General features: G+C 35.1%; 1 protein-coding gene across 3 annotated transcripts in view; it reads left to right on the forward strand.

The window, feature by feature from the left end:
• Positions 1 to 12,616, forward strand: part of PHACTR3 (phosphatase and actin regulator 3) — a 104,719-nt gene that overhangs the window by 22,123 nt on the left and 69,980 nt on the right. Inside the window, exon 1 of one of the 3 annotated variants that reach the window (XM_068700066.1) lies at positions 9,317 to 9,525. The exons of the other annotated variants lie outside the window; for them this stretch is intronic. The gene's annotated coding sequence lies outside the window, so the exon portion shown is untranslated. Of the gene's footprint in view, positions 1 to 9,316; positions 9,526 to 12,616 lie in introns of those variants that run through there. 3 annotated transcript variants of the gene reach the window in all.

The following is a 12,616-nucleotide window of genomic DNA, read 5'->3' on the forward strand; positions in this document are numbered from 1 at the left end:
ATCACGTGTTGCTGAAGGCAAAGCTGAAAAGGTCTTTTAGTTCCCATTGAAGAAACAGTTGAACTTCCATCTACTTCAAAGAATCCCTATATGTACTCCTGGCCATTTTAATGGTTCTCTCTAGTAAATCTGAAGGCTAGAAGATCAGTTGTCATGGGAACTGGCAACAGATGACTCAAAAAAAAACCCCAAAATTAAATGTTGGCTTGATATCAACAGCTAATCTAGTGCCCTGCCAACTGAAATCACAGTTAACATGAACCATGCCTAACAAGCTGTGATTTGAACAGAGTTGCAGCCAAAGATAGAGTTTCTCACCCCATGAACAGGAGAACATTTTAAAAATTTAAACTAATGAGGGGACCCAACAAGTCTGGAAACAGTGAAAGTTAAAAAAAAATATTGATTATAATTGTTGGGTTAGAGCCTTTAGCAGCTATAAATCTGAGTTTCTTCTTTGACATCAAAATCATGATATCAAATTAATTACCATTTCAAGATCTGTCTTAGCAGTTTCAGAATCCATAAGATTGATTTGCACTGGGACACAATCCAAAAATAGTTTCAAATTGTGGTTTTAGCATGTTATTTAGAAAATCCAATTTGAATGCTATAAGTTATTTTGCAAAGGAACATCCTTAACAATATCATTTTTAGACTTGGGATTTAATTGAATATGTTTTTTTCTAAAGAATTACATATAGCTTCTTTTGTTCATTATCAGTAGACTGTAAGGCTTATGGGGATACACTAAGGGCTATAATTCAGAGAACGTGTAAAAATTTGTCTTTTACAGGCAGTGATGGAAAAAAAATATGGTCTCAGTTAAGAACGATCAGCTAATACTTGGCTCCTTCTAGTGACTGTTAAATTAACCCATATGGAGTGTAATAGAAAATAAAGCAGTCTTGAAATATCATAAGTGTGTGTTGAGAGCTTGTTTACATAAATATGGACTATGAAAATCCATGTAGTTTCACTACATGGAAAAGTAAAGTGGATTAATTAAACTTTCGTAGCATCTACGTGGACTTTCATGTCCAGAATTAAAGTGAGCTTGAGTTAATTTAGCTTTGCTCTTTTCCAAAGTAAATGAACCTAAACTACTTTAATTCTGAGAGTATTCATGCAAATTCAGTGTTGTTTAATTAAGGTACTCCAAGCGCACACCATTAGATAATTTGGATTAGTTTTTGTAAGCACTGCCATACAAACAAGCCATTAAATTCACTTAAAGGACAAATTCTAGACTGAAATATCTTTGTGCGCAGTACTGTATCAGACTGGTTATTTAAGTAAATGTGCTTGACTTTTTCTTTTGGGATTTCCCATATGCATTGTTGCCATATTCTCTCTAGTTCTATTTCATATTCCAAACTTCCTGCCTTTGGAACATTTTTTAACCCTACTACAATTTTGATTTTTCGGACTATGTACCAGAATTGCTACCACCACAACACAACAACCTGTACAACCACTTTGAAGTTTCAGAAGTTTATACTATTAGTGCAGTTTTGTTGTCACTGGTGGATTGCCAAAGTCATGTTCAGAACCTAGGACAAGTAGTTACTTAAAAATAAAAGCACTCTTTGGCTTGATATGTAATAACTCCAGTAGGACCACATTTGCCTTTTTGTATGTAGATTCATAGGCCTTCTGAGTTCTCATCTCACATGCATCTAGATCAATTTAAGGTGAGGAACACATTCATATCAGTGTAATAAACCAAATGCATCTCCATGTTTCAAGTCCACACTCAAAGGAAATGTAAATGAGCCAAATCTACACTAAATAAATCCCTACGTTTGTGAAATACTACGTACATCTGTTTAAGAGAGTGGAAATGTACATCTATCTCAGCCTGCATATGAGGGATCATAGACACAATCTGTTCCCTATGGCATCCTTCTATGGAAGAGTGGAAGAAGTGCAGGAGTAGACGAGGAAAAGTGGAAAGAGAAATAGGCCTTTGTTGTAACAATGCAATGCCCTGATTAGTGAGTGCATCTGAGACATTGCAGACATGCTGTGGACTGCTTCTGAAAAAGTAATTTGTGACTGCCCTATCATGAAGCAAAGAGGGAGTTGTGCTAGAATATCACATCTTCTGAGATTGTGCAATTTATGATCTTTGTTCAACACTGTGCCTAAAGGCACAATTTAGCCCATATTTTGTACATAGACAATTCAAAGAAAAATAGATGCATGTACAGTTCACAGTTCTGTCTTTTCTTCCACCACACATAGAGGTGGTGCATTGTGTACCACCTGCAATTAAAATGCATTATGCATTACTAAGAGCAAAGAATGTTACAAAACTTACCTCACATCCACCCATTTGCATTATATTCTCCATAGAATGTTCTATAAAGAATACAGTTGATAAATACAATTTTAATCATAATTTTTGGAAATCCTCTATCACGTTTGCTTATTTCCATAAAGTGTTTTACTAATGTAATATTGCTCTATATTTTTTATCAGAGTTTTGACTTTTTAATGAAGCAAGGTCCTTTTCTATAGGTTGTGTGTAGCCCTGAGCTGACCTTGGTGCTGAATAGTGGAATGCTCTCTGGTACACTCTCTGATAAATCACTGGTATTTCTAGTGCTAATTAATAAAGATAAATGTATGCTTATGATGATATATATCATGTTGGTGTATCTTAGTCTTAGTGTCTGATTAATGTAGAGCCTGTCTTAAATTCTTTAGTGATTTTTAAGGAGGCTAATCAAAAGAGACACAAAACAGGAGTCCATGAAAGCGTTGCAGAACAAAAATTCAACAATTCATGACATGCTGATTTGGATCTATGTACATGCATAAAAATATTAGCCAGATTTAGTCATATGAGCAATGAAAATATGCTTTCAAAGCTGTTGGCCTTGCAATGTACCGTATGACAGTAATCAGTTGTATAATGATTTATCACATATATGGAGGGCTGAAGTCCATGTTTTCTGAACTGACTACAAACAAAAACTGTTTTCACACAGTATGCTGTGTTCTCATTGATTATTCTCTTTAGAGATCACCACAATTTTAAATGAAAATGCAACACAGATTGTGAAGTAAAGCTCATACAATGTGAAAAAAGATTGTTGAAAAGCAGGAATGCTTCTTTGTGAGATCATTCTTTTCACTATCATTTATGTTGGCTGGTGAAAGATTGGTCATCCATTTTTCAAGTTATCTCTGCGGTGATGAATGTTAGAAGTTACAAGTATCTTATTTTAACTGAAGAAAAAGAAAACCATATTCAATGCGATGCTATGTAACATCTGTAAAGCTTCCCTGAAAATTTTATTTGGAGGTCAAACTTGCAATTTCAGTTGCAAATAAAAATGTCATCCCAAGAAGTTAATCAATACCAGCTGTTGGTTACAAACAATTGTTCCATTTCTGCTGGTTGTATTTTTTGTACCGAGACAAAATGAACATGGCTTACTATTTCTTGTTTTACAAAAGTTAATGTAGCAGTCTAAAAGAGTGGGTAATTTATAGGCTTCTAACTCTTTCCAGCTGTGGTCAAGTGGAATTTTTTATTGTGCTTCAGTGTTTCTGCCTGAATGTTAAAAACATACATTTGGACATCTGTAAAAATATAGGTTAAAAATATAGGAAATAGTTATGAACGTGGAATAATTGATGGATATGGATGTCTATTTTATCTGTAAAAATCTTAGGATGATCCAGGTTGAAAGGGATTTCAGGAGGTTATTTAGTCCAATCCAAAGGTTCTTTGCAAGACAATCATGTTTCTAGTTTCTTAAAGGACGCTATGGTTAGAAAATAAATTGAATTATGAATTTATATTGTGACTGCAGAAACAACAAGTGTACAGCATGATTACACTATTTTTGTCAAATACTTTAAGTTAAGCTCTTATTCCTGTGAAAATCAGTGACAGTAAATTAAGAAATGCAGTGTTATGTCTTTTACATCTTTTGAAGTACTACTTATCTATGATCAACTTAGAATCGTTATCCATATTTCATTCACAGAGTAATAATACTTTGCTACGTAGGTAACCACAATAATGGTCAACAGAAATAAGTATGATTTAGCAATGTGAGTGAATAATGCCAGTGGAACCTTCCCTTTCCATTGTTTGCACCCTGGTCCTCAAACGTAGGATAGTATTTTAGTTTGGTTTTAAAATCAAGTTAGGAAATGCCAGAATTAAAGTTATTGTGATAAAGCATTAATTCAGCCCCTATATAAAGTGTTTAACTGATGAAAAAATCCTTAATTGCAAGGTCATATGCTTCTTCCCCTACAGGTAGCTTTTGTGCATCTAACTTTGGGTTCTTTTATGTACTTTCATGGCAGCTAACAAGCTGTATCAGTAACAGCTTTAAAAATTGATATTTCCCATCATTCATTCATAGGATTATAATGAGTATTGATACTTTGAATTGAGTATTGATTGACTTTGAACTGTGACATTATTGCAACTGGAATACTGGATTTATCATTCTTCACCTGTGCAGATAAGACCAGCCTTTTTGATTTAAATAGTAGATCAGCATTACACTGAGTGGCTTCTGTTTGAAAAACTAACCATGAAATGGAGCTATCAATGGTATACTGTTGAAGTAATCATTCCAGACCTATGTAAAACAGATTTGCTACTATGTATTCCCTGTTGGCTAAATTACGACTCTAGAGTCTTGACTGTGCTGGGAGTAGGCAGCAGCTCTCTCTTTCTGTCCCCTAAACAAAAGGTAACTAATCTTCTCTTCCCCCTTACACCCACTCACAGGGTTAGCAAAAAGAGTAGCAATGCAAAACCACATATATAAGATATACATACAAACAGAACATGTATGTAAATTTTCAGTCTTTCACCAATTCTCTCTTTCCCCTTTGCAGTAATTTCTAGGCTTGGACAGGATTTTATACAATCCAGTTGCATAACAACCATTCAGTGAACCATTAAATTGCTTACACATACAACAAATTTTTGTGACAGATGATAAAAATAAAAAATGACAAAAGGCCTTGTTGTGAAAGCAAAAGGAAATTATTACCACATTTAAATAAACAAAAATATCCTAATTAAGGCTAATCAAGAGACATGGAGATAGTATAGCTTTTGAAAATGCTGTTTAGGACATTTAAAAGATGCTTCCAGGAATATACTGGAATATCTGATCTCTCTCTCTCTCTTTTTTTTTTTCTTTTTTACTTTTTTAATTTTTTTTATTTTTACTGGCTGCCACATTATTTCCAAAACAGAATAGGTTACAAATGTTAATTATTGAAATAGTAACAAGGTACTCCAAGCATGTCAAGTGTATTCAAATGAAAAAGGCTTTAGAATCAGAGTTTCTGATTTAAGGAGTAATTCTTTCCAGTCTTTGAATGCAAGGAAGGAAGACAGAAGAAATTCCTCCGATAGAAGAAAGTCTCAAATTTTAATCCATACACAATTTATGAGTATTTAAGAAATACCAAATAAGTTATAGTCTTAATTTCATTAAAACCTGCTTAACAGGGATTCCTCAATTGCCAATTTTTCTTCAGTGTTTCCAAGTGACTACTGATTCTATTTTGAAGAGTTCTAAAATTAGTACACAGCATTCTGATAAACAGTCACATTTTCAGTTTTCTTTCTTTCTTTCTTTTTTTTTTTTTTTTTTTTTTTCCCTTGAAAAACTGGAGTCAGAAGTAAAGCACCCTGGGTTTTCAAGAGCCAATTTGTCCTTACCCATCCCTGCCAAAATGGGGAAACAATCTTTCTGGTATCCATATAGGGTTTGGTATGCCATGTCATATGCTATGTCAACTGTTGCAGTCATGTAGCAAATGGTAAATTTGGCAATTCAACCTCTTTTTAATTGAAAGATACTTAAACAAACTGCACCATGAAACAGTAGAAAATTGAATGTTACCCAGCTTCAATAAAAGGGCTCACCATTTGGTGCCAGCAAAGAATACCTTATTTTCTAGTTTTAATCAAAGATCTACAATGTACTCATAAATAAACTAATGTCTTCTAACACAGAAATACACTGACAGCAGAAATGTAGAATATTATATCCACACAACATCACATGAAACATTTAGGATGCTTTACAAAATCCACATACCTGAAGTACGCTTACTAAAGATAGCTGAACAAAATCTTAGTTCTCCAGTACCTGGAGAACACCAAAGTGTATTAAGGAGGCTCAGATTCTTAAAGAAATATTTTAAAAAGGCATGAATTTACTTTAGAGATTATTTATTTTTGCAGTGTAAATTGCCAGGGGTGCTTCATATATGAAAGTGTAAAAATCAGAGTTCTGAGTCTCATGGAAAAAGGTAAAATTGAAGTCTGTGTCCTGTTAAGGAGGAAAACTTCTAAATTTTTCATGGTAATGGAAAACCTGAATCTGAATTTAATCCATTCTAAACTTTTTCATAAGCAAGAATATAAGACACCAACCTTCTCAGCATGTTGATTCATTTGCTAGCATAGTCCTGTACCAAAAAATTCAACTTGCACAGTTCTCTGCAGTTTGCTTCAAAAACCCACCAGAAATACATGTGGCCAGGACACAATTCCTCCACTGGTTAACTACCAGTTCTTTTGACATAAAGAGTAACAATTTGTATAAACTTCTAAAACAGGAAAGGTCTCCGTTTTATTTTTCAACAAAATATTTCAGAATCTTTTGCTAGATTTTCAAACTTGTCTTCCTAAATTTCAAGTACTCATATGCTTAGCAAATGTGGATTTAAAACTCAAAGAAGCAAAGCATGTTTGCACATAAGGCATCTCACTGACAGATGAATCCTATTAACTTTACTAAGACTATGTACTTAAATTTGAGCATATGTTTGGGAAGTTTGTTGGGTCAGATTCTTTAGTTTAATTCTTCTTAATATTTGTTATTTATATTTGAAAGTGAGGCCTTTGGTTGTCATAACTTCTTTCCAGAACTGCAGCAAGTAAAAAGAATGAAGCTGTATACAGATTGAAGTCATTGTCTTCTTTGTCTTTTTTTTTTTCTTTAATTCACTTTAAGATATATTTGTCCTTTCCCTTCTACTTTATCTTTCACTTTTCCCCACTTTACCCAGCTGCCCAGTATTCTTGATTGCAGCCTTATTTACCCACCCAATTTTATATTCAGTAGTCATACAGGGAAAGACTAGTCTTGCCAGTCATAAGGTGAAGAGTCCTGCGAGATGACTCAACATCCTTCTTTCTCTTATGACACAGCATACTAAAATCATTAGTCTTGCAGCACATGCCTGTGAGATTATTATAGGGAGTACTTGCTGAATAACAATTAGATTAATGGCCAGATGCTGATTGATGGGTCAGGATAATGCTCTCTAGGCAAACTTCTACTAAATATAAAAAAAGAGAGATTTTTGTTTTCAACTTGTCATTGCATTTCCTTCTCTAAGATCTTTAATCTCTTCTCACTTTACAGACATAATAACATAAAAAATAATCAGGAAATCCAGACTTATCTAAAAGTCTACCTTCCATATTTCTATGCTGGCTCCCTTGCTAAAGAGAATCAGAAACGACTGAAATGCAAAAATTACATTCAGCAAATTCCTTAGCGAGAACATTTATATATATTTATTGTATATATATATATATATATATACACACAAAAACGTTGACCTAAGCTGTGCCATTGGCATTAATTAAAAGACTGCAAGTGATGTTAACAGTTATTGAAATAGTATTTCATTCAAGTTTTTCTTTATAGTATCCCTCAGAGAGTAGCATGCTTGTTTATGACTGAAAGTCTGTCTCCATTTTACACATGTTTATTGAATTAAAATAAAGCAATCTTACATTATCCATACTATTAGTACACTTTTTTAGAATAGGCAATGTACCTGAGTTGAAATGTATCAGTCAGTCACTGACTGCTTGAAGTATTATGGAAAATCAATGTAAACACTTGTAGAAGATACATAGGAAAACTCAATAAGAGGAAAAAAAAAAAAAGAAGTTAATTTGCATTTAATGGGGCAAAAAGGCCTGATTTAGTTTAAATTTGTAAGAATTTTCTGAAATTTTGTTTAGATTTTCTCCCAGGATTTTGGAAATTCACTAGCCATTTTAAGAGCAAGAGGTATACCTAGTGCTCAGAGGTGGGCCTGTTTTCCAGAACAGTATTTCAAGAATTTCTTGACCTAAAATCTACGGAAGCAGTTACTGCTCAGTTTGAGAGGTATTCTCCTTTAGAAGTGAAAAATGATAACTTGGGAACATAGGTTTAATGCCCATCCATCTCTTAAGATGTAACATAATAGTGCTTGTTAGTGGGGACAAGATACTCCTGAGCAGTCAACAAAGAGCTGAAGCAGCCGCAGAATGAGATTTCAGTAGAGAACTCTGAATACTGCCTTATTTGAAAGTGTGGAAGAATTCCTGTACCTGTGGTTTTGGCCAGTTTTGTACAGACACCTTGCAAGCAAAGTCCACCTAAAACAAGCACTGTTTTTCACCTTGGTATTTTCTGTATCATCAGCAGAGGATACTTGAACAGAACAGTCATTGTGGTTTTAAGTCTGCTTTTGCCTTCATGTAAGAAAGCCCGTGTTTTTAAATTTAGATGGTAATAATATGTTCCCAGTGACAAAATAATGTACAAAACTGTTCTGAGATACAGCTCGCTTCAAGCTGAGAGCAATGCAGCTGTTCACTGAGAGTCATCTCTTGTTTCTTTTAAATCTAGAGCATCTGCCTTTCCAAAACACTTCAATGTTAAGTCTCCCTAATGAAGGCATTTAGGATTGCAGGAAGGAAAGACTGTTTTCCTGCGTTCTGGGAAGCATGGTTAAGACTGGGTGGGGAATAATATGAAATTTAAATAGTCTAGAAAAAAAATAGTAAGGGTAAAGCCCAGTGCAGGCTTTCACTACTGTAATTTAAGCTGGAATCTTTTCAAACACTGCTGAAGCAGTTTGCTGACATTGCTGTATGACAAAATTGCCTTGGGAGAAAGGAATCACAGGTTTGGTGTGGGAGCCGACCGAAAGTTAGTGGGGTTAGAGGCACTTAAAAGACCAAAACTCTCCAATGTGTTTGGTTCTGGTGCTAAATAGAGTCTAGAGGTCTCCTCCAGCATTTCCAGTGAAAAACTTACATTGGTTAAACAGTGACTTCCAGCTTCTTCTACAGGAGAAAAAAAAGAGAAACTTCTGTGACAAAGACAAGTTGGTTTGCAGATTTTCATCTGGTTCTTCATTTAGAAAACTGAGCCCAATTCTAGGCATTACGTGGGTTTTCACAGTTGCATACAGTATACTATTAATGATCCGGGTGCCTGTCAGTGAAGGGATGATTTTCTTGGTTAAAATAGGAAATGTATTCATCTGTTTTACATAATATAAACAGACCTGGATAGAGCCCAAAGGGTCCATCCTTGTATTCGTATGCAACTTGAAAAGAAAAAAAGTGAAGGAGTTTCAAGGCAGAACAGAGGGTGAAAGGAAATAACTGGTTTCTTCCTTGGACTGAGCTGCTGCCTTCTGTGTGCTCCGAGCAAGCAGCAGCCCTCAGAGGTAAGTAACAAGGAATAGAAGAAATGAGTAAAAAAAAATGGATAAATACCTACTTTCTGCTACTGATGTCTTATTTTGTTAAACTGATATATCATATTTACTTCGATTTTTAACTGAGGTGGGTGGACATAATCTGCTCCAGCTTTGGGCATTTTTTTTTCTTAGTATTTCTGAAATTCTATATTGAGGATATGCAGCTATGTTTTAACGTGAAAGAATTAGGATTCCTATGATATTTTTCTTGTGATACAATATCAAGAACGTGTTGTCTCTGTGATCAGTAGGAATACAGGAGAAAATTCCATCGGATTGCTTCTAGCTGACAAAGTGGGATTGTTTTTTCATAGTTTGTGGTCTGAAAAATAATCATACATTTCATAACCATGAATGTATTCCTCTAAAACTAGGAAATGTTGATGGTGCTGGCAGATTAATTACATAACTGTCTATTACACTTGCTTGGTTTCAATACTTAAATATACACTTTTTCAATAAGGAGAGGGATTTATGTCTACAGTTATGTTGCAGAGAACCTGGGGCAGCAGGGAATGGAGGATTTTTCCCACTGCAACTATTGCAATGCTTTTTGTTTAGCTGTGTTGGATAGCTGATCCTTTTTCCCCAGCACTGATGGGAAAAATAGTTTTTATGAAAAATCCAGCAGTTTAAGGTAATTTTATTTCTATGAGCCATTTAAATCTGATCAGGCAATGTAACAGTTGCCCACCATGTCTATGATTGCATTTTGCTTCATACTCTGAAGATGCAGAATGTTTTTATGCTACCTAGTACTGAAGATGTTGGTGTATATTCATTTTCAATTCAATTTCAGTTGGAAATGAATATACATCACAATTGAAAAATGAGTTGAAAAAACCATGTTTTGTAAAATGTGAACTTTTTCAATAGGATATGATAAAACATATTGAAGCACTCAGAAGGAGATCCTATTTTATAAATTTGGACGTGCATTACAATTGAAATAAATGTCTGGTGAAATTAAATTCACATACTTCAAAAAAAAAAAAAAAGTCAATTCCCTTCCTTTCTCACTCTTCCTACACATTATTCATCTGGTATGTGAAAATCTGTTTGTGGCTTCCACAAAAAAGCAAAGCAAAAAGAAAGCCAAAGATGTTTTAGTTAAATAATGATTATTCTTCGGGATTCTTTTAAAGCACAAAAACAAAATGTTCTCCAGATACACAGAAAGCATCACATACATAGTTTCAGATAATTACATGTTATATGCCAGAAAGCCACTATATTAAGAGCACATTATTAAGATTTTAAAGGCAAGCACTGAAAACCTAGGAAATACCAGAATTATGGTTGCCTATGCAACCATCATTTGGTTCCTTGTGCATATGCATTAAGATGCAGTCTTTAATTGCATGATCACACATATTTTTCTCCAGTGATCTATAAAGGTAGAAGTCTTAATGCATTCAGAAGCTTTCCTGTAGTGCTTATCACTCCAGTACCTCCTCCAAAAAAGCCCTGAGTAGTGTGGGGCTGGTGTGTCCACCTTACATAGCTGCAGAGTGTGCAGAGGATCAGAGAGACTTCAAAACTACTGACTTTGACTGCCTCACATGAGATGCACACACCGTGATTTTCCAGGATCATTTGATTAGGCAGCATTTTATATGCCTAAGAACAGTGTCTACTAAATTCTGCTGTGGGTCCTTACCTACCCAAAGATTTGTATGCCAACCACAGTTTCCAGAGGAGCACTCCAATTAAATGGCTTACTCCTGTGCCCCAGGGGCAGTCTGGCAGGGGAGGGGAGAGCCCAGTTCTCCAAGGCCACATTTAATAGCCTTACCTAGGAGCTCTGTCTACCTTTCCTCATGGTTCACTGACCCATTCACAACTTCAGCAGCAAAGTCATAATACCGTTTCTCGGCAAATGACTATAGACTATCATGTAAGGAACCGAATTAAGATTATGTAGGCAAGAGCATGCATGTATGAATTCTGGCAAAGGCTTCAGAATATAAATTGAAACAGCCCCAGACCTTCTGCCATGTAACATCAGATCAACATCACTGTTTCATCAGCAATATTTCAGCCAGTAGCACCACTGCAGAGAATAACAGGGTAACTGAACTGAACCCACAGATGGGAATGAGGATATGAGGATGAAGCCTTTACCAGAACCCATCAGCTATTTTCCAGTACAGGAGCAGTGTAATCTTGGATTCCATCTGAGGCTCTCGAAGAGAGTCTGCACTAAGCTTAACCTTTTTTTTTTTTTTTTTTTTTTTTTTTCCCTCTCTCCTTAGTTTAACTCTCTCCAGCTGAGTTTTGTCTCTTTTGAAATTTTGGCTCTAGACCTACTAGACCTATCTTTTCCCCATTACTAATCCCTACACTTCACCACTCCCAGACACAGTTTCTTCTCTAAAATCTGTCTGAAGCAGAGTTTTATGATATGTGCTTTGGAAGCAAAGCCAATGAAGAGGTTGCTCTGCCTTTAGCCATTTGTTTCCATTCCCACCCTGTAGCTCATCATCCTGCACTCAGCTTCTCGTCCTTCATTTTGCCCACTGAATGGTTTCTGAGACAATATTGTGATGTGTAGCACTGAAATAACCCAGGTTAAGAATATCCTCTAAAAATAAGTGTAATTATAGACATTAGAGGGAATTGATAGTGGTTCTTGGAGGTAGCATCTATTTAAGTTTGACTAAATAGAATATTTTAATCTTCCTCTAAATTAACAATATATATATATATTTTTTTTTTGCTGTTACATTTGTAGTGCTAGTCAACAGTTTGAATCTCTAACGTAATTCCTAATAATCCCCATATCTGTAATAACCTTTGGTGGCTACACTGTAGGCATTAAACACATTATACACATGAGGTGATAAATTATACCTGATTAATTCATTGCTCTCACATACATGGAAATATTTTGTCTACCCAAAAACCCTTGTGTCTGCTGGAAACCCTGCACTATTTTGCAATTATAAAGAAACCCTGAAGTAACAGAGTGTGATTTCTGTAGTTTTTGTTGGGCTGAAAAGGACTTGATTCATAGTAGACCACATCATGCAATTTCTTTCAGCGTGGTTTTGTCATG

Source organism: Anas acuta, chromosome 16, assembly GCF_963932015.1.
Source record: "Anas acuta chromosome 16, bAnaAcu1.1, whole genome shotgun sequence".
Taxonomy (NCBI): domain Eukaryota; kingdom Metazoa; phylum Chordata; class Aves; order Anseriformes; family Anatidae; genus Anas; species Anas acuta.